Source organism: Stigmatopora argus, chromosome 4, assembly GCF_051989625.1.
Source record: "Stigmatopora argus isolate UIUO_Sarg chromosome 4, RoL_Sarg_1.0, whole genome shotgun sequence".
Taxonomy (NCBI): domain Eukaryota; kingdom Metazoa; phylum Chordata; class Actinopteri; order Syngnathiformes; family Syngnathidae; genus Stigmatopora; species Stigmatopora argus.
Window position 1 is genome coordinate 15,561,932 of NC_135390.1, and position 20,485 is coordinate 15,582,416.

Here is a 20,485-nt window from a genome sequence, read left to right on the forward strand (position 1 = left end):
ACAGTATAAAACATCAAACAAGAAGAAATATTCCTAATGCACACTAGAGTAGTTAAATACCATTGGCTAAGCCCCTTAACGGATAGTCCCTTTATATTTTGCTCCCATTCAATCACAAAGGTTCATTGTACGATGTTATCCGACCACTAAATGAGATCCCACCTCACACAGCAATTAGACTTGGCCATCCAACCATCCCCATCCAATGTATAACCCGACCAAACCGAGCAAATGCACTCCAATTTGGATTATTTATGCCCAGTTTACACCAGTAAAAGACAGTGGAGTGCGTCAAGTGAGAGCAGGTATTAGTAACAGTAATAAGTGCAGCAGCTACAGTGATAACAATTAGGTTTGATTTCATTTGAGAATGCCTCCACAGCTGCTCCCCACTCGCACCCCCCTTCAGCCTCTTCTCTCTCTCGCTGGCTCCCCTCACTCCTCTCCCCCTAGATTAAAGTGGGTGTGTTAATTCGGCGGTGTAGCGATCGAACGGCTCTGGCAACAATGGGAAATGGGCTATTGATCAGAACAGCTCAGATTAAGACTAGGCACAAGAGCTCTTTCTTGCTTTCTTTCCCTACCCCTTTCTCTCAATTTCCCACCTTCTTCCTCCTGTCTTCCTGTCTGTCCTGCTTGTGTCACCCCCCCCCCACCCCCCAGATCCCAAACACCCCTAATACCCACCAGCGACCCCCCCAGAGCCCCCCCAAACCCCTTCCTCCCTCTCCCACAAAGAAGAAAGACGGTGTTTGCATCAACTCAAAGAGTCTATGAAGATTTCCTTGTCTTGTCCTGAGTGTCCTTCCCGGCTCTCTTCTCATTTCCCTTTGTGTAGTGGGCCACTGTGGAAAACAAAGCCTCCTGTGCTACAGGCAGGCTCAACTAACTGACATTGTACCCTAAACTTGCCAACTCGCTTATCATATGTATGCCTAAAGAAATGCCTAAACTACTAAAAGAGATACATTTGAACACACTCAAAGTCAGAAATGACCTAAAAATATAAGGCCGCTAAAAGACGATCCTGTAATGTAAGATGTGTTCAGTTATTCTATCTAGTTCTACATGAGTCTGATGCCCTCTGGAGGCAATGTATGTGTTTTATCAAAAAGAGTATACATTTAAAAAATATATTTACGAATAAACCTTCACCTCAATAACATTCACTTCAAATTTTGCATTCTAAAGTTGTGTTTTAAGTGTTTTGATTAGCAGACCCATCATAAGCATTAAGAAAACAGCTGATAAATACCCCAAAATTGTGTATGTGGGGCCACACGTGTAGTTTGGACGTAGTTCAAACCTAGTCAAAAAGAAACATCTTAAAGTCGCGGTTAAATCTGTAAATCGGGCCCAGTGCGTTGCCAAATAAAAAAACTTGACAGTGAAAAAAAATTACGGCAAAAACAACAATTTGCATCAGATTTCAAATACTTGTGGAGTTTTGGAATAGTTGTCAAAAAAACAAGGACGGCTGAAAATCTAACTTTTCCATTTTAGATACAAATGTCTGGTTTCATTTGAAGGCCTCACAAAAGATTTGTTTGTAATTTGTTATGGACGCGAGAAAAAATTCCAAAGTTGCCTGTTGGCAAACTTTCCTTAAGCACTCGTCAAATCCTAATTACAGTAGGTATTTAAATCTGAACCTATCAAATGGAAACCAATGAGTCACAATCAAACAACCCCCCCTAAAACTTACTTCGATTCCCCTGTTCAGCAACACACAACGCACCTGCCTTTTAACACCTCACTCTACCACTATTGGACATGCAATCAGGTGTGATGTTATGTACCAATCCGTCAGAGGGAGGCTCGCTTCGCTCCCCAATAAAAATGTGCGCCCGTCAAAAGCATGCCGGCGTGCCAAAATGAGCTGTCATGATAAGGCCCCGGGACAGAAGACATTGGATTTGCATCGAATGGACATAAAAAGCCGCCAAATGTGAGCAGACAGTAAATCCATACAGTGAAAAGTGAGCTCGGAATCCTCGCCTCTACTTATATTAATTAACTCAGTCAATGTGGATGTGATAGGTCAGTTATTCATCCTCTTGCCAAGCCTCGCCACTCTGTCAAACGATCCTCCCAGGTGTCCCTCGCACGACACACACACATACAAACGTAAAGGTGCAGTGCTTAGAGGTTACCAGCATGTTTCACTGTGTCTGCACCAGCTTTTGCCCTTTGCGAATGATAGAGATGACACACGTGCGCACACAATGGGGTTCACATCAATATTGCCCTGACCCTCAGGGGACTCGGCAACTCTCGGCGAAGCTTTCATCTGCTGAGCGAGTGACGTTTCACTAACACGCAATGTGTGATGATGAACACGCGCAATGTGGGTAAGGCTTAAGGACCTCAAAAAGTCCAAGTGAGTAACAAATTGGTAAAGGTTAACACTAGAGGGCAATAAAGAGGGGGATAATTACACTGTGCGGCTCTTCGGTTGTTATTACGAATGATTAATGAGATGAAGCTTTTTTTTTAAATACGCTTGCTACTATTGATAGATATCCATCCCATTTAGACCAAAAGACTAGCAGTAACAATTTACCGTATTTTCCGCACTATAAGGTGCAACTAAAAGACATTTTTGTGAAAAGTCGGCAGTGTGTATTAAAATCCAATGTGCCTTATAATATATGAATCAATATTGGATAATCATTGTATAAAATTCCCTTTGGCATAGCTTCATCTAGTTGATGTATAACACAACCCGCTACCACCACTAGTACTACTACTACTACTAGAGCTCCATCTAATGGATCTATAACTCAACCCCCTAACACTACCGATACAGCTATTTTTGGAGTATCGGATTCGGTCACACGATCAGATCTAATACAGGTGTGCTTTTATCAAGGTCACGCTGTTCGGCTGCTATGAATCAAACCACTAGGCAAACGTCCACTTGAGTGGAATACTTCTCTTTGGAAATCGATGATAGTAAAAGAGCAACATGTAATATTTGCAAACAGGGCATTTCTCAAAAGAGGTGCCAGCAGGGCTCTCTTTAATACAAATTTGAAATTGATTTATGAAAATGATGCTAAAATTACAGCTGCCATCAAATAATCATTTGAAGTCTGCAATCTTAAGACTTTTTAGTGGGTCGACTGCTGGTAGCCAAGAATAGTGGTCCGAGATGAAACAAACTTTAGAGGCTGAATTTTCTCAAGGAATTTCACCAATTAAAGTTAATCTATCTTTAAAAAAATCCAAGTAAATAAAAATATAGTACACCTACATGCTCAAGTTCTGGTGTAGTCAATTTTCAGTCACACTTTATATATTACAGCATAACATATAATGAATCTAATATTTATAACAAGCTAAAAAAAACTGCTATTCTCTACTCTATCCCTATTTTTCCCTTGACAGTTGTTCCCAATGACCTTTCTTTCTAATGCCTACTTAACCGAAGTCCATTTAGCCACACTTTGCTCTCCTGTCTTATCCCCTTGTCATATAGACGCCAGCGCTCTGCACTCAAGTGACTTCAATGGATTTACGCAACTGATTATTAAGTGGTTGTTTGTTGATCAGTTAAACAATTAAAGTGCAATAAGTGCAGGGTCACTGACAGGCCACTTGCCTCTGTTTCTCGTCACAATAGTATTGGTTGCATTGAAAGTAAAGCCTGCAACCGCCTACGGAGCCCGACCTCTCGTTAGCAATATTTAAGGATCCCACATGCTACATACACATGCTTACGCACGTGCTTGTTTGGCATTGAAAAAGCCAACTGGCATCTCTCCAACAACTAGTCCCAAATTCCCAACTCTTTCTTTGTGCTTCTATCTTTAAAAAAAACGTTAGGAGGAAAATAAATATTGACAACCAAAAGCATACCCGCACTTTATTTAAAATGTTCCGTAGTCATCTAAAAACCCAGACATAAACACGATAGAAAACCTGCAGAAACACACAATTTTTCTTGCTATGCAGTGTAATAAACAAAGGACATTGACTACCAAAAACATACCATTAGTTCACTTAAAATGTTCCATAATCATCTAAAAACCCTGACTTTAACCCAATAGAAAACCTCAAACACTCACACGAGAAAATGCAAAATCATACCATTTCTTTGCCAGGCAATGTAAAAAAACACAATGACAACCCCTACCCACGACCAGTTCTTCCCCAAAGTCCCAGAAAAACTAAAACCCAGACTCAAATCCAATAGAAAATCTGCCTTGAAGGGAACGAGATGCCCTTAGTATATGGGTCTATTGTGAGGCCTTGAACCTACAACTTTACCGTCCCTTGGGGCATTTTAGAGAGACATAGTTGCATCAAACACACACACACACACACACATACACTCACCGGCCTCAAATATGAGACACGGGAGCGGAAACGGGTCGAATCCTACTTCAAATTCTCCTTCCTCTCGGCTTGTCGACCGGGGAAAACAAACCGACCCGAGGCACCGCGGATGGGGATTTACTAATTAACTACTTACACACACACACACACACGCGTACACACACGAAAGAGAGAGTGAGAGAGAGAGAGAAAGAGAGAGGTGCATCCTCTTACCTCCCTCCTGCTCCCTCCTCCTCCTCCTCCTCCTCACATCCATCCTTCCACCCCTCCTTTCCTCCATCTCCGCCTCCCCTGTTCTCTCCTCCGTGGGTTCAGGTTGCTACAGTCGAGTGTTCCCACTCCACACGCAGTCTCGGCGCACGCGTTCGGATAGATTGACAGCTTTGCTCACTCTCGCTTTAAAAATAAATAAAAACAACAACAACAACAACAAAACACCCCCAACTGCAGGTAAGTTTAACCTTTTTTTCTGCTTCCTGTGTTGGAGGATTGTCATTTTGTCACTTCACTTTGGCTGAGATGAAAAGTTGTAAGTGACTCTAAGATTGCCACACGTGTTCAGTGTATTCTGGTATCTTCAGTTTATGATGTGTGTTTGCCACCTTAAAAAGTTGATGGTTCACACGATTGCATTTGTGTTGACGCTGATGCCATTTCATTCACTTAAATGATAGAGCAAAACATTTCGCAGGAATTTTCGCGCTTTGGTGGGTTTGTAATATCGTCGGCGTTGCCCCGGATTAGCCTCTTTAAGCGTCTCCATTTGTTCGAGCGCTCACCTCCACGCAGCCTTGCATCCATCAGTCAATTAAACCCACGTGCACGCACGCGCGTACTTCCACAATGCTCAGGTGTGTGTGTTTCCACCCATAAATCTTTGCTTTGTTTTTTTTGAAGGGCAAACAACTTTTTGGGACATATTTTCCACTGATTTTTGAATTTTAGAGTTTCATTACAGGTGAGTTTTTTGTATGTCTATCAAAGAGAAAAGGGATATTTGCATTTCTGTTGGATTTGGAGTTTTCTGTCGAGTTTTTCGACGTCAGCGCAGCTTGACGCTTGAATCCATATATGCATGATGATACATATGTGTATTTGTGCGCCGTGGGTGCACGGCCGTCAATGATTTGTGGCGGCATACGTGCAGATAAACAGTGTTTGCCAATCGATACACGCATGTAAGTATTGCAGATTAAGAGGCCAATCAATGGGTACAGTCAATCCGCAAGCCGTCTTGTTGGTGGGGATGTTTTTCCTCTCACGCGCAGTCAATATCCAACTTTGGATCCGCGTACTTGAAATAGTTTGGCCAAAACATGTTTGCATCCAGAAAATATGAATTATTTATATCCATTTCAAAGTGGTTTATTTCTTTTCACTAGTGAATAAAATTGCAATGGTGTTTTTTTTATATTAATGGTAATGATATCCTTTTTTGTATTTTTATATGAAAATTCAAATTTCGTTTGGATGCATTTTTAAAAAGCAAGTGCTATGAATGTCACACAAATGCAAACATGTCCGTATTTGTTATTTTTATTGCATTTTCAACAAAGCAGCTCATTTGAGTGCATTTAAATGTAATCTAATGTATTATTTGCTAATTTAATTCAGAGGCACAATTGAGTTATGTTATTTCGTTGAAATTATATAAATATGTCATTATTTTCTTCATTCAATATTACATTTTAGGTCTGATCTTGTGAGATCGGCTTCTAACTCAAAGCAATTTGGAGCAGAATGACAATATTCATCCGGTTGCGTTTATCTTATAATAAGAATTTAATGAATCTTAATGTTCCAGAAATAATAATAATTATAATAATCATCTGCTTTTTTATTTTCTTTCTGATAAAGCAAATCATAAACCTTGAAAGATTGCTTGTTTTCTTTTTTAAATCCCTGAAGGCCTGCAGCCTTTTTACTGCCGCAAAGGCTGCATTTAAAAGTCGTGTATTTCCTTCCAAATATTTTCTTCCTTTTTAAAGTTGCGCGCTGTCACGTGATTGAAGCCGACACTCGTTAGCGCGTGGTCGATAGTGTTTGCCTTGCGCATCAATATCAAGTCAGAAGCCCCCCCAAAAAACGCCCAACTCAGTCTAGGAATGAAAGGAATCGACCAAAATTGCAATTCATACTTTTTCTCGGCAATCTTGGACAACGAACTAATGAGGTTAATGAAGAAATACGTTCTGACTCTTGCCGATAGATTAATAAATGTCAATATTATGCGCATAAAATGTCATTTAGACGGTGCAAAAAGAGAAAATGATTTGAGGAGTTTTTTTAACTGAGCGAAATAAATTCAGACCATCTTAAAACGAATAATTTATTTCATTTTATTCACCCATGGACAGAGTTAAAACACATTTTAAAAATGTAATTTCCTATTTAGTTAATGCAGTTTATTTTGAAATGTCAAAAATAATGGGACTACATTGTTCACTCTTTACTGGTTGATCATTTTAAGCGTCGAAATTAGTTTTTCTTCATTCGGTTTTTTTCTTACACTTTCCCTTGAGCACAATTTATTTGTTTTTCTGTCTTGTTGATATGCATCATTTTTATATTTTGTCCAGAGACGAAGTTTCACGAACCATCTCGGACCGTGCATAATAGGCGAGCGTCTCTCCGTGCGAGGCCGACAGGCAGCAGTCGGGCTTCGGCCTCAGGTGCATCGCTGAGGCGGGGCGACGCGGAGCTCCGGCAGGTAGGCCAAACTTTCACATTCTTCAGAAATCATTTCCCCCAAAAAACATTTTCCTTCACATTATCCTACAAGTTAAATGCATTTCTTAAAAAAAACGAGTTAAGAGACGGGGCCTATAAATAATTACATTTTTAATGGAGTCAAAATTCCAAAACCTAAGAGGAAATTTTCTGGCTTGCAAATTAAAGTATTTTTTATGCCTTATTTTCTCGTATGATTACTAAATCTAGTGCAAATGCAACTGAAAAATTGCACCTAGTCAAAATCTGAGTGCTGCATATTTATATAGTCACACATATTTATATTTCGCTAGGGTTGCATTAGATTTCAACTGAACGTGTCTGCAAGCACTGCTTCATAATTCGACAGAATTATGAAAGCCAAATAACACAATACATTAGATTATTTTTGATAAACGTGCATGCAAGCACATTGTTGAGAAAATATGAAATACAGTCTTCCACTACATCATATTTTTTACTATATTAAGGGGGGTGTCAAAAATAAGTAAACCGTTTTTCTAAATTCTTATGTTCTCCTGACTTCATATGGTTACAGCATATTTTTTAAATTTACTCATAAATGAGGGACTGGAAAATGTTCTGATTTTTTTTTTTTATTTATAAGAATGTTTTCTGTTGCTGTCGTTACATATGTGTATTTACGTACGAGTGCACTCACATTGTGTCCTTATCAATGTTCTGTTAAAGCTTCAAGTTAGGGTCCACTTTGGTGATTGTAAAAAAATAAATTAAAAAAACATTAGTCTAAAGTCAGGCGCCATATAAAATCCCCTTTACACAGAGAAGCTGCTAGTAATAAAACCAGTACAAAGTCTGACTAATTAAATTCTTTTTATCAACATGACATAAAAAATCTAAAATAACATGGAAAGTAAATTTAAAAGACATCAAAAAATAAATACTTGATTTAAGTACAAATACCTGAAAAAATCTACTTACCTATGGTAAGAACGTATTTGTACACAATTACTTTCCATCCTGGAAATGAGCCACCCAGATGTTGCCCTCCCTTTTCATTCCCCCCAAATGAATAGCCAGTAACTCAAAAACAACAGTCACCTGTAAATTCCCCCAAACCCGGGAAGACTGGCTTTGAATGCTCTGGTTTCAGAACCATTGATGGCACTACACGTCCAATTTATTTTGACTGGGGGGGCCAATAAACGTCCATTCGCCCGCTTCCTGTGTAAATAAACTGGGCGTCTATGGCCGTCATTGGCAGCCACTGGAGTTAACATATAGTTAGACTATTCTACTGGAATTTTTTTTGCTAGCAACCGGTTGATTTCTTTTTTCAACAGTGGCACCTGTTTAAAAGATTATATGGATTATTGGCAGGAGTATGTCAATAAGGTTTTGGGATAGAAAGTATCCAAGTTATATCACAATTTTGATATATTGTAACCCCCCTATTTTACAGCACTTACGTCACATATGACGTCTTTTGCTTAGGCAGCTTCTCTTTTCGACCTGTTAGACACTGAGAAGTCTGCCGGACCCCCAAGGGCACCCCCACCTCCTTACTTGCTGTCTCCCCATAACTACAAACTTGTACACAATGATAACAGTGGCCCCTTTCCATCTATCTCTGCCATCGGCGCTGTCGGCGCTTAGCGGAGTGGCTCGCAGGCGTGAAAGGTCACTTAATCAATGGCCCGCAATTTGACAAATCCCCGCCGCCACTCTTATCGTCCTCGTGGGCGTTTTTGAAGCAGCGCAGGGAGCAGCCGAGAGCGCGCGCCGATAAACGCCTTAATCCTGCAGCCGAGCAGGTGTCGAGAGCTGGTGGAAAAAGGAGGCCTAACCTAAAAGAAACCCACATGGTTTTCGGTCTTCCTTGTTTTCCAATCCCACGGGCTTCCATCAGTTCTTATTAAGTAGGTTCTCCATCATTCCTAATATTTTTCAAGGCCGACAAAATAGTGCTATATGATGCTGAATCGACCAAAGGAAAGAAAAGGTTTTCTTCTTTTAACAGAATAGTAAAAGTTTGAGTTTTTCAATTTTTCAATAATTGCCAGGATAACATGTTTTTGCTCAAAATGCTACTATTTCTCCCAGAAATTTGTCATGTCTACTTAAAGAAAAGGTGCATCTCTGCCATCTACTGGCGATTGTGTGTCAGTAAAAATATTGCAATCTTGACATTTACAGTGAAGCAGGCCATTTAAAAAAAAACTAAAATATATTGTCGCCATTGATGCTGCAACAAGCAGCTCCAAGCTGGTAGAAAATTAACGGTCTAAGAGGTTTGGAGACGTCATGTTGTGGACTTAGGTGGCTTGCAGCTGAGTGCAACCAACAGGAAAATGAGCTTTTGGACTCTATTTTTGCGTGTTGGACTCGCCCCCTTCTTTTCTTTTTCATTTGAGCCTCCCAGGTAACTGCACAATTGTACATTTATGTCTATGACTGAGCGTTACGTATGTGCGACATGAAGCAGTAGTTGGCTTATTGTGCATTTTTAGTTTTAAACATCGCATTTGAATAGTTGTCAGTTTGCGCAACATCACTTCCGAAGAAAGTCTTCAGTCAAGTACCTACAATTGTGTATTTCTAAATGGAGTTTAAAATGAATGGGACCGCAGTCTAAACTTGGTAAACTTGGCGTGCTGCTCATTAGCTGAGTGTTTTCTTTAGAGTGTCCTGTTTTAAGTAATTATGAACAATTGTGCTTGTGTTGAAAATGAGCATGACGGCATTACGTGTTCTGCCGTTTATGCATTTCTTCGTCTTTTTCCCATGGATTTAACTAGAAGTAAACTCATCGGGAAACTGATCTCAGTCTCGGGTGTCATAAGGCTGTGTAGGTATAAGAAAAGGGTCCAAGAAGTTTGGACCTATTTAAATCAAGTTTCGTGTGAAAGTAAGACGCAATGGGAAAAAAACAAGGATAATGGGTGAAGGAAAATGTATGAGTGATATATGAGAGTGGAAGACCGAGGGAGGGTGGTGGTGCCGGAACGTTTTATCAGCAGAGAGATGAAGTCAACTTGTCCCCGCTCAGTCATTAATCCAATTTAAGAGCAATTAAGGTGAAACTGATTCCTTCCTTAGTGGAGAAAGAAATGGATGACGAAGGCGGGAACAGAGAGGGTGGCTAGGAATGGAAGGAAGTCACATGCTAGACAGGTGTTCATAAATACCAATGCCAACATTGCAATGCACTTAGTTTGACTGCAACTTCAGTCTAATGCAGTGACAACGTTTAAAAGTAGTCAGTGTAGGTTCATTGCAAACTCAAAACTTTCCGATGAAGTGGATGTGAATGACAGTGTTCTCTGGTGACCAGGCCTGGATCTGTCTAGCCATTTTGTCATTGTCTTTGTCACTTATCGCGTTCATCCTGTCCTAAATGTGAGTGCATTACATTAAGTTCATCTTCATTCATTCATTGTGGGGTGCTGATTATTATAGGCCGTAGGTGGGGGACACTCTTAATTGGTTGCCTGCCAATCGCAGGCACCAATGAGACAACCACAAAGGAATGTCGTAATTCATTGAGGCTTAAACACTCAATCTCAGAACTGTGAGGCAGATATGTAGTAGTTGTAGTAGCAGGTTATACATCCACTAATTAGAGCTGTGTTAGTAACAGTAGTAGTGGGTACGAGTTGTTAACATTAGCTCTGCTAATGAGAATTTCATACAATGATTAACCAATATTCATCTATATATATCGGACTATAAGGCGCACTGCCGGTTTATGAGAAAATTCAAGTCTTTTAGCTGCGCCTTTATAGTGCGGAACATAGAGTAGATAGGGGGGAAAAGGCCAAGTGAAGGACAAAGCGGTGTTTCAAAAGAAAACAATCCTTCCAACACAAGCCGTACTTTCATTTTCCAGAAGTGTATCGCACATGGTGTCAACACAGAGGTTCTTGTGCAGCCCACCGTAGCGCCGCTGTGTCTATCGGAAGATGGTGCGTGGCGATAGCCGAGCGCCTGTTTGGTAATGGACACAACGGTACATAAATCAAACCCACACGGAGCCACACTCCCTGCATTTATCTGGCAGGAGTCTGAGCGAGGGGCCGGCGTGTCTTGTTAAGTGCAAGACTAATATTGTGTCTTCTCCTTTGTTAAGACCTTGCGTTGTTTGAAGCACTCAGTTGGTACATTATAGGGCAAGGGTGGGCAAAGTATTCCACAAAGGGCCGCGGTGGCTGCGAGTTTTCGTTCCAACCCATCAAGAGAACACCTTTCCACCAATCTGGTGTCCTACAAGTGCAATCAGGGGATTGCATTCTGGTGCTTCTTGTTTCCACAGAAAGTGCAAAATACTCAAAACAGCAAAATGATTTTGTATTTTGTTGGTGGTGGTTTGTGTGGAATGTGATTAATTGTATTAAATGGGATCATAATGTGATATTCAATTGGTCTAAGGTCTTTTGAACCAAATTGTGGGAAAATTTGAAATATCGACAAATATCGTCTCCTCCAAAGAATCGGTATCATAACATCCTGAAATTAGGGATTGACAGTGTAGTCAATACAGCATTAAAATCGACATTAATCAGCTTTTTCTTTTGGTTAGTGCTCAGCGTCTCATCCACCATCAACTTGGGCTTAATTTTTCTGTCTAGTTGAGTAGTCGTCGTTTCATATTGAGAGGCCATTTGGCCGGTGTTTACACGAGGCGGCGGCTATCGACAGAGCCCCGTCGCGGAGGCGTGTCTCGGGGCCCCGCATCCAAAGCGTTTGTGGCGTTTAATACACTGAAGCGGAGGCTCCTCGCAGCCCTTCGCCCTGCATGCGACTGCCACGGGGATCAATATGCGCTGGGTTAGTGAGAAATGGACCATCTGATGCACACTCGGAGGAAGAGTTGGGAAGGGAGCCATGATAAAGTGACAGAAACAGCGGGACGGGGAAAGAATTTTAGAGAAGAAGAGAGAGGTGGAAGAGACGACCAGTGTGATTAAAAGATGGCGTGGTGAAATGAGGTATTCGGCGGAAGAAGAGGAAGCAAAAAGAACTAGATTGAGGAGGGAGGAGGAGTGGGGGGGGTCACACAGAGATGAGGAGGAACAGAGGGGAGGGAGGTAAAATTTCCATCAGGTTTTCAATTGGGGCGGATCAATAGTGTATTAGAGCTCACCTTGACCCCGTCTCTCTCTCTCACTCTCTTTCTGCACCCCCCTGCACACAGGCCAGTCTAGTCTGCTCGCAGCGGGGGGCGGCGTAGGGGTAGGAGGGATGCATTACGGACTTCTTTTCTTGGAGCAAAGTGGCAGAAAATGGCACAATGAGAGCAAAGGTGTGGACGCCAAGAAAGAAGTCAGTTGGGAGGTCTTACATGTCTAGGCTTTCACGCTTCCTGCCGTTTTGATGCTAAAGTCCGGCAGGAAAAGATGTTACCTGGATTTGCTGGAAACCTGCACCGATGTTTGATTTCACTCAAAGATACGGCATCATTTGATCAGGGCTCGTGTTTAGTGTGACGGAAACTAGAATTGTCAGATATTGATTTCAACCTGTGGTGGGAAAAGAGAGTTTTGGGTATAGGTAACTTTTTGGGCTAGCCGTGTTGGTTGTCCGTGAAGAGTGGTCTGTGAAGTTGGTGGGTGGGTTTGCGTGAGAGTCAGGGGTGGAGCTTGGGGCAAGGAGGGGGTTGGCAGTTTTGGTTGTGCTAGGCTCAGGCATCTAAGGGGCCTGTTTTTTGGGCATAAAGCGGGTCTGGGTGGGCAAGGGGAGGATGTGAAAATAAAGGATGATGATGCGCAGAGCTACACCGTAGAGCCATAGCATACTTCCAATCTGTCTGTCATTATGCCAAGAACCCCCCGACTCATAGTGATGGGATCCAACAAAAATGAGGAGGGGGTCCAAGACCCATTGCATACACACACAGGTTTTTGGTTTACAAGTTGTACCCTGGTTAATTGTTTTTTGGTCTCCCTTTTATTTTTAATGATTTTGCGGTTTTCTGAATATTTCAGCTTTGAGCAGCTTAGATGGATGGAAAACACTTGCACTTCATTAACAGCATTCTCGGTCATATTAATTATAAATACAGTTACTATTATACTAGCTAGTCTATTGCATTTTATTTTCTCAGTAGCTCAAGGTGTATATTTGATGAAATGAGCATAGCCTGCTGTCAAAACAACACAACATTATTGGTTAGTGAGGTAAACTGTATCAGTTTTGTGTGAAATCTGCCAAAAACCTGAAAGGGAACAGGATATTTTTACTTCTATCCTATTGAACCCACCGTACCCCAACCTTTTTATGGTTGTTGTCCCAAGCAGTTGCGGATGAGCTTGGAGCCTGTCCCAGCTGACGTTGGAACAAATCCCACACTAGATTGTTGAAGATGAAATTTGAACGCAACGAACTCAAAACTGACATGCGCAGGTGCTCGTCGCAGGTGCACCGAGCGGCTTGATTCGCAATTTCATGAAGCAATTTTATAGGAGAGCAAACACATCACGAGGCACCTATCAGGTTTTACAAAGTGCTCAGCTAGATGGCTTGACAACTAACAAAGCCTTTGTTAAATAGCATAATCACTTGAAAGCGTCTCCAACCATAAGTACTGCTAAGAGTACCAAAACGGTGGTTCGGCAGCCCTTAAGTGCGTAGCTAGTTGACTAAACAATGTCAAAAAAAAACTGCAAAGCATCATGCTGTCACTTTTTATCGATTCCTTCTACCAATGTTCTTCTTTTTTGTTGTGGGACTTCATTTGAAAACGCACGCACACATACACAGACGGCCAGTAGGACACCCTTCATCATGGGAGGACAGCACGACTTGAAGGCTTGAGGGGACAGGGACAAGGAGGCGGGGGGCACTGAAGAAGGAGAGGGTGGGCTTGAATAAAAAATTGATCCGCGAATTTAGCATTTAGACACAGTTTACAAAGCGATATAGAGGCGAGCAGAGGGGCCACGCGCTGGGTTGAGGGTGTGTGGGGGGCATACTTAACTTTACAATAGGTCAACCCGGGAAAATAACTGCATTCCCGGATTCTCCATCCATCTTTTTAGGTTGCGATTTAGCTGTTTAGACAGCGGCTTGTTTGTAGACCATCCTCATCCCCTTCCTCACATTTCCTAATGCTGTTCCTATTGTCACCCTGCATCCACACTCCAGTGCACAAATGCATGCGTACCTTATTCCCCCCTCACAAACACCCACACAAACTCCGTCCCACTCTCGCTGAGGGGGAGAAAAGGCAAGAAAAAAAGGAATCGATCGGCCGGGATAGCGGTGCGCGTCGGAGGATCGTATCTTGTCAAAATAATATATTACCCTCATCCCCGCCTGATCGATGCGGTGGATTAGGGACGGAGGGCTCCCTCCCTCTCGTACCCACTGCCCCCCCACCCCCCTTTTCCCCGCTTGCTGCAGTTTAATATTTACCTCCGTGAAAGAGCGGCGGCGACGGCTCTCAGCCCTAATTGATTCCGACACATGGGGCTCTGTGCTCAGGCTGTGGATGAGAGAGGGAGGGAATGCAGAGAAGTGGAAGGCAAAGAGAGGGAAATCAAGGAGGGGACGGCTGGGAAACATCAAGGTAGCTCTATAGGGAATGAGTTTACCGGACAAAAACAGAGGAAGAGGCATTGTGCTCAATTAGGAGGCAGAATAGGTTTTAAAAAAAATCAGGGTATTGATATACCAACAATATGAAAGTGGGTAGAAAAGTCAGTCAGTTCACTGATGTTTCTTAAAGATTATCTTATGCAATTATTTTGTACTATACAATGTTTTTCAGACCATCCTGAATTCAAAGTTTTGTAGGTTATTTTTGCACATTTATTTACATAGCATACATTTGGGTTGAGTTCAAACCATTCATGTTTCCTCAAATGCCCTAATTAATTAAAAAAAAAAAAAAAAACTTTAATATTTTTAATTATTACAAATAGGTATCGGTATTGATTATTATTGTATTTTTAAAAGATATTTTAACATTGGATTTAGCAATGAAAGTATTTAAAAAATAACATGTATGATTGTGAGCGGGAGTGGTTACCTCTTTCCAATTCAGGGTGTCCCCCAACTACTGCCCGTGGTTGGCTGGGATAGGCTCCAGCATCCCCCGTGACCCCTATGAGGATAAGCGGTATGGAAGATAAATCAATGAATAAAAACAAAAATTCATACAATTAAAATGAATGAAAAAAAACTGAATTAAACTCTGGTTATTGAAAGTCAAGCAATCTTTCATCCCTAGTGATCAAAGTCAGCAAAGACTGGATAATTGCATGTTTCTGAAAGTTTATCTTGAGCAATTACCCTATACTGCTTGCTGGTTGGTTGGTTTTTAAATATAGGTAATTGGAGCCATTTTTTGGAAGGGTATCCATTACTAACGTGCGCACATGACGTCAGAATGCGAGTGGAGGAAATGGCGGGATCAATGAAAGGCACGCTGGTCCGAATGAATCACGACAAATGAGGGAAGCTGGCGGAAATAGAGCGGCAGTCGGAACAGTGATAGGGGAGCAGGAGGGGGGGCCCAGCAAATGAGAGGGGATTAAGAGAGCGACAAGAAGATGGATGGAAACGAGCGAAGGGAACATGACAGGTGCGATGTAGAGCGCCAATAAAAGGCGGGAGACGGCCAGGGAAGAAATAGGGGCATGATGGAAAAAAGAGCGCGGCGGCGAGGTGACAGAATGATATCAGGCGGACGGAAAAGACGAGGCGGCGGGGGTGGCGGGAGCGGGGGGGTCCATATTTTCCCTTGAAGGAACTGGCCTGTCAGGCTGTTCCGCCTGCGCAGAGCGCCTCTATAAAACACAGTGAGCAGGCAGGGGCGTGCGACCGGGTGACATATGTGTATATCTTACCTTTGTCAATATTTCTTTCTGTCGTAATGCTGCCTTTTTCCCCCAAACCCTTCCAGCGTTTGCCCCTTATTCCTGTCCTTCCCAAATTTTATAAGGCAGTGCTTGTTCTGCCCTTCTCCCAACCGCCACGGCACCCACGAGTCTCCATTACCACACCTCGAACCCATTGACATCCCCGACAGAAATATTCAATACAGCCACTGGGGTTTTGCATGTATCACACCTTTTTGAATCTGCTGTGCGCGCTCTTTGCCCCGCTACAGGGCGCACCGGGTGGTGGCTTGATTTATTCATGCCATCACAGCGAGGCTTGAACCTCCTCTTCCTCAATTGGCACGGCACTGAGTGAGGAGGGCCAGGCTCCATCAAGGTGGAAAGGCGCAACAAGCAAGGGTACCTATAGATACACCCTCTGGTGTACACGGCTCACAAATGACCCTTCTCTTCTTTTCATGTAAATTCATCAAGGGAACAAGCGGCAACTTCAATGGACCGCTTGGGGCGCATTGCAGTGCCTTCGAAGGGCTTACTTTTATGTGATATCGTCTACTTACTGACCACAGCGTCTGGCAATGCATCAGAAAGTACAGTAGGAATTCCACAGTAAAGATGTTTAGAGTTCTACCAAAGGGTTTTGTCTGAAAATGCCTGAAGTTTTAAAAAAAAGTAGTTTTATTGAAAAACAGAGCCTATATCCACTTACCACACAAGGCACACTGCAGGTCAATTATGATTTCTTTGCACAGACGCAACACATATCCAATATTTTCATGCAGTATGAACACTATACATTATATTTCAACACGGAAACGTACTGTGAAAACACAACTTATTTATACTTCAGCCCAAATAGCTGAATGTTCCTAAATCCATCTCCATGACTTCCTCCATCTCATTGTTCCGCTTCTTCTCCTCCCTCCTCTTTTCTTTATTTACACCCTCCGCAGTGGCTCGGGGAGCGCTAACATGAGTGTCACTTGTCATTATTGCTCTAATTCAGTCATCCGTCTTGGCACACTCACTTTATGCGCCACATTATACGTGGCGGCGGCAGGTGTACTATGAGGTGAGCTAGAGATTCGATTTGACATGCACACACACTTGGTGTGTGAGAGAACAAGGAAAGAGATTGAATTTTTGGCTGTTTTGTGTGTCGTACAATATGAGATTGTTGCTTTTTCAATAGGAAAAATCCATGATGGGAGATATTACAGGCCGACAAGAAACACATTGATAGCAAATAGGGCAAAACGGGGTAAAATTTGTAGCCGACAAGAGAGTTTTTGAGGCGACCTTCAAAGACAGGACATTTGCCGGTGTTTGACGAGAATTTTGTGTTAGGTTTTGCACTGTATTGACAACAGGAATTCGCTTATTTACGTTTTTGTTTTTATAAATCGCCAAGTAGCGACAAGATGACAGTAAAGTTTTAGCTTTTTGGAACGTGGTAATTGTTGTCAAGGCAAAGAGTTGTTAGTGTAAATTCCTGAGCGTTCCGATTTAACATTTTTTAAGAATATACAGTGAATTTCTCCAAAATATCGTAGCGAGAATATAAAATTTTGTCACACCCTTACTAAAAATAAGACTCGGTTCGCCAATGATCCAATCAACTTGATCAAAACACAAATCATTGATCAACATCATTTATTTATCTTAAAAAGAATAGTTTTAGTTGTGCCATGAATGGAAATAATGGCCAATGAAGCATAGGCTAAGAATAAAACTGACTAAAGCTGAGAATGTCGGTACTCTGAAAATTAGCAAAACGATTGTCCTGAGTGGGATGTGCTTGCAGTGATATTTTTTCTTGTTTGGAAAAAGTTGGACGGACAATTGTACACCACATTTGGAAAAAGCAATTTGTTTTTAAATAGTTGGTCAATTCCAAATGGAGTCTTTTTTCAACGTGCAATCCTACGATCATGGTTTTAGGTTCACGGTAGCCGTACTTCTATCACTGGCAATTTATATGTGAGCGCTCACCTCTGTGCTCCCAGCGCACCCTCTTGGATTTCATCAAGCTCTTAACCCCGCCAGGTCTCAAATCCGGTTACCACTGTAAGTGTTTTAAAAGTGCTCTGACTACCACCAGGACGCTCCGCGCCGCGTGACCGCCCGTGCGCGACCACACCGGAGCACGTCTAACTCAATTGCCTGTTTTTATGACACCTTCTCTGCCTGTTCGTCTTCACATAACATCTGTTTTATCAAGTTTAAAGGGATGCGTGAGTATCAGGTGCTAGTGCTTTTGACAATTCCCCCTCTTTACGAGCATTCCTCAATATGACAAACAACGGCTCTAGTATGAATTTGCTCCAGAAGTCACTTATATTTCAAAGTTTCTTGACCCCAAAGAAATGCTCAGATTCTCAATGAATAATAATGTAAATAAGTACTGAAATCACAGTGGATCGGATCTGATCTGGTGACCAAAATAGTCGGTACTCGGACGTTTGGCCGCCGGACGTTTGGTCTCCCGGACGTTTGGTCGCCCGGACGTTTGGTCGCCCGGACGTTTGGTCGCCCGGACGTTTGGTCGCCCGGACGTTTGGTCGCCCGGACGTTTGGTCGCCCGGACGTTTGGTCGCCCGGACGTTTGGTCGCCCGGACGTTTGGTCGCCCGGACGTTTGGTCGCCCGGACGTTTGGTCGCCCGGACGTTTGGTCGCCCGGACGTTTGGTCGCCCGGACGTTTGGTCGCCCGGACGTTTGGTCGCCCGGACGTTTGGTCGCCCGGACGTTTGGTCGCCCGGACGTTTGGTCGCCCGGACGTTTGGTCGCCCGGACGTTTGGTCGCCCGGACGTTTAACAACATGACAGAGAGTTTACTGTTGAAACCAACTCTCAAAATTATATTCATGAGAGAGATAGTTTAATATCTAAATATCTACTGTAGAAACCAGCTCTCAAAATTATATTCACCCGGGCGACCAAACGTCCGGGCGACCAAACGTCCGGTGACCAAACGTCCGGCGACCAAACGTCCGGTCACGAAAATAGTCGTATCGGGCGTTGTTAGTAGAGTGTCGGATCATCACGAATTTATAATTGCAAAAAAGATCAGAACAGAACGCAAAAAGGGCATTTTGAGATGAGGTTGTGCAAGTGTAGGATGTGTTCCATGACATTTGCATTTTTTCACTTACTGAAAAAGGAAGGAACACAGCAGAAAAAGATGGTTTTTAAGTGAAAAACTAACATACGCCAGAGTGACCGGGGAGACCAGGGTTGCCGAAGAAGGAAGAAAAAAAAAGATGAGAGGTGCTGGAGCCCATAGCCGTAGCAACATGATGATGAATGGATGGAGAGCATGAAAGCGTGCGCACCTTGCCTTTGGCTGGGCGCTCCTGCTCCGAGGATGATGAAACGTTCGTTAAAGCAAACGAGCTCGCCTCAACAAACCTTGCATGTCGCACTAAAGCACTAAAAGAAGACCAGAAAAGTATGGGGAAGTTAGATGGACCGATGGACCATAATTGTTGCGAAAAGCATTTAAAACTTCTCCTAAATGCAACACCTGATTTTGTCAATATGATGGCCAACACAATTACATTTTAGTAAAATAGAAACTCGCAAAGGTAACCAAGCAGAAAATCTGTTCTATCGAAGTGATTTGGAACAAAGAATAATCAATTAAGATAGGGTTAACATGATATAAATAGTTTTTTTCATTGCCAACATATTACCCCACACCCTCCAAATGCACGTTTTCCCTTTTTAAATGCACATCACATGTTCGGTTTATTGAAATGAAAGTTTTAAACGTGTATGCATAATGAAATTATGTATATCATACTATACGATCGTGGGCCTAATTATATGACTAATGCACACGCATACCGCTTTTTCCTTCTTTTTCTCCATCACCTTTTTTTGTGGAGAAAAAAAAAATCAATTAATCTAGCCTCTAATTCGTTTATATATTTATATAGCCCACTTTCTCTCGCACACTTGCTCTCTCTTTCCCCCTCTTTCTCTCTCTCTACTCTTTTTCCATCTCTGCAACGATTATCCCGGCGTCTAATTAGAAATCAATGGCGCTGGGCCGGCGGGTGTTTGCAGTGTGTTTGTGGACGCTCGCTACAATTCCCAGGATAGCAAAGACACACACACACACACACCCACACACACATACACACACACACACATATACATACACATACAGAGTTAGAGAGAGGAAAAGAAAAGGGAAGAAAAGCAACGAGAGGAAGAGGAAATGCTGCAACGTGCACGCGCACGCACACACACCATGACTTTTCCGCTTGCAGCTATCTTCCTACTTGAAAGCAGCAGGCAAAAGTTTGAAAAAATGGCAAGGAAGGGAAAATGAAAGGGAAAAAGTGTTTGTTTTTTTAACGTTTGGGAATTGCACGCACTTTCTTTTAGGAAAGCAAACACAAATATTTTTGTGTGTGTATTAAGGGGGGATCAACGGCAAGCATTACTATAAAATACATAAATGGAAATTGTTTGATTCATAAATGTGATGTCATGCTCAAAGTTATGTTTATACAGTTTATGTCTAGCATGTATAATTGTTGGAATGTAATGCTTAAATTAGTCGTCCTTTCGTTTTTCATTTTCAACACTGTGTGATTTTAA

At 42.3% G+C, this 20,485-nt stretch overlaps 1 protein-coding gene across 7 annotated transcripts in view; it reads left to right on the forward strand.

The window, feature by feature from the left end:
* erfl1 (Ets2 repressor factor like 1) overlaps window positions 1-20,485 on the forward strand; it is a 97,537-nt gene that overhangs the window by 55,876 nt on the left and 21,176 nt on the right. For 6 of the 7 annotated variants that reach the window (XM_077597947.1, XM_077597951.1, XM_077597946.1 and 3 more), the window contains one exon: window positions 6,921-7,051. The gene's annotated coding sequence lies outside the window, so the exon portion shown is untranslated. Of the gene's footprint in view, window positions 1-4,632; window positions 4,792-6,920; window positions 7,052-20,485 lie in introns of those variants that run through there. The other variant, XM_077597952.1, reaches the window with a different exon arrangement.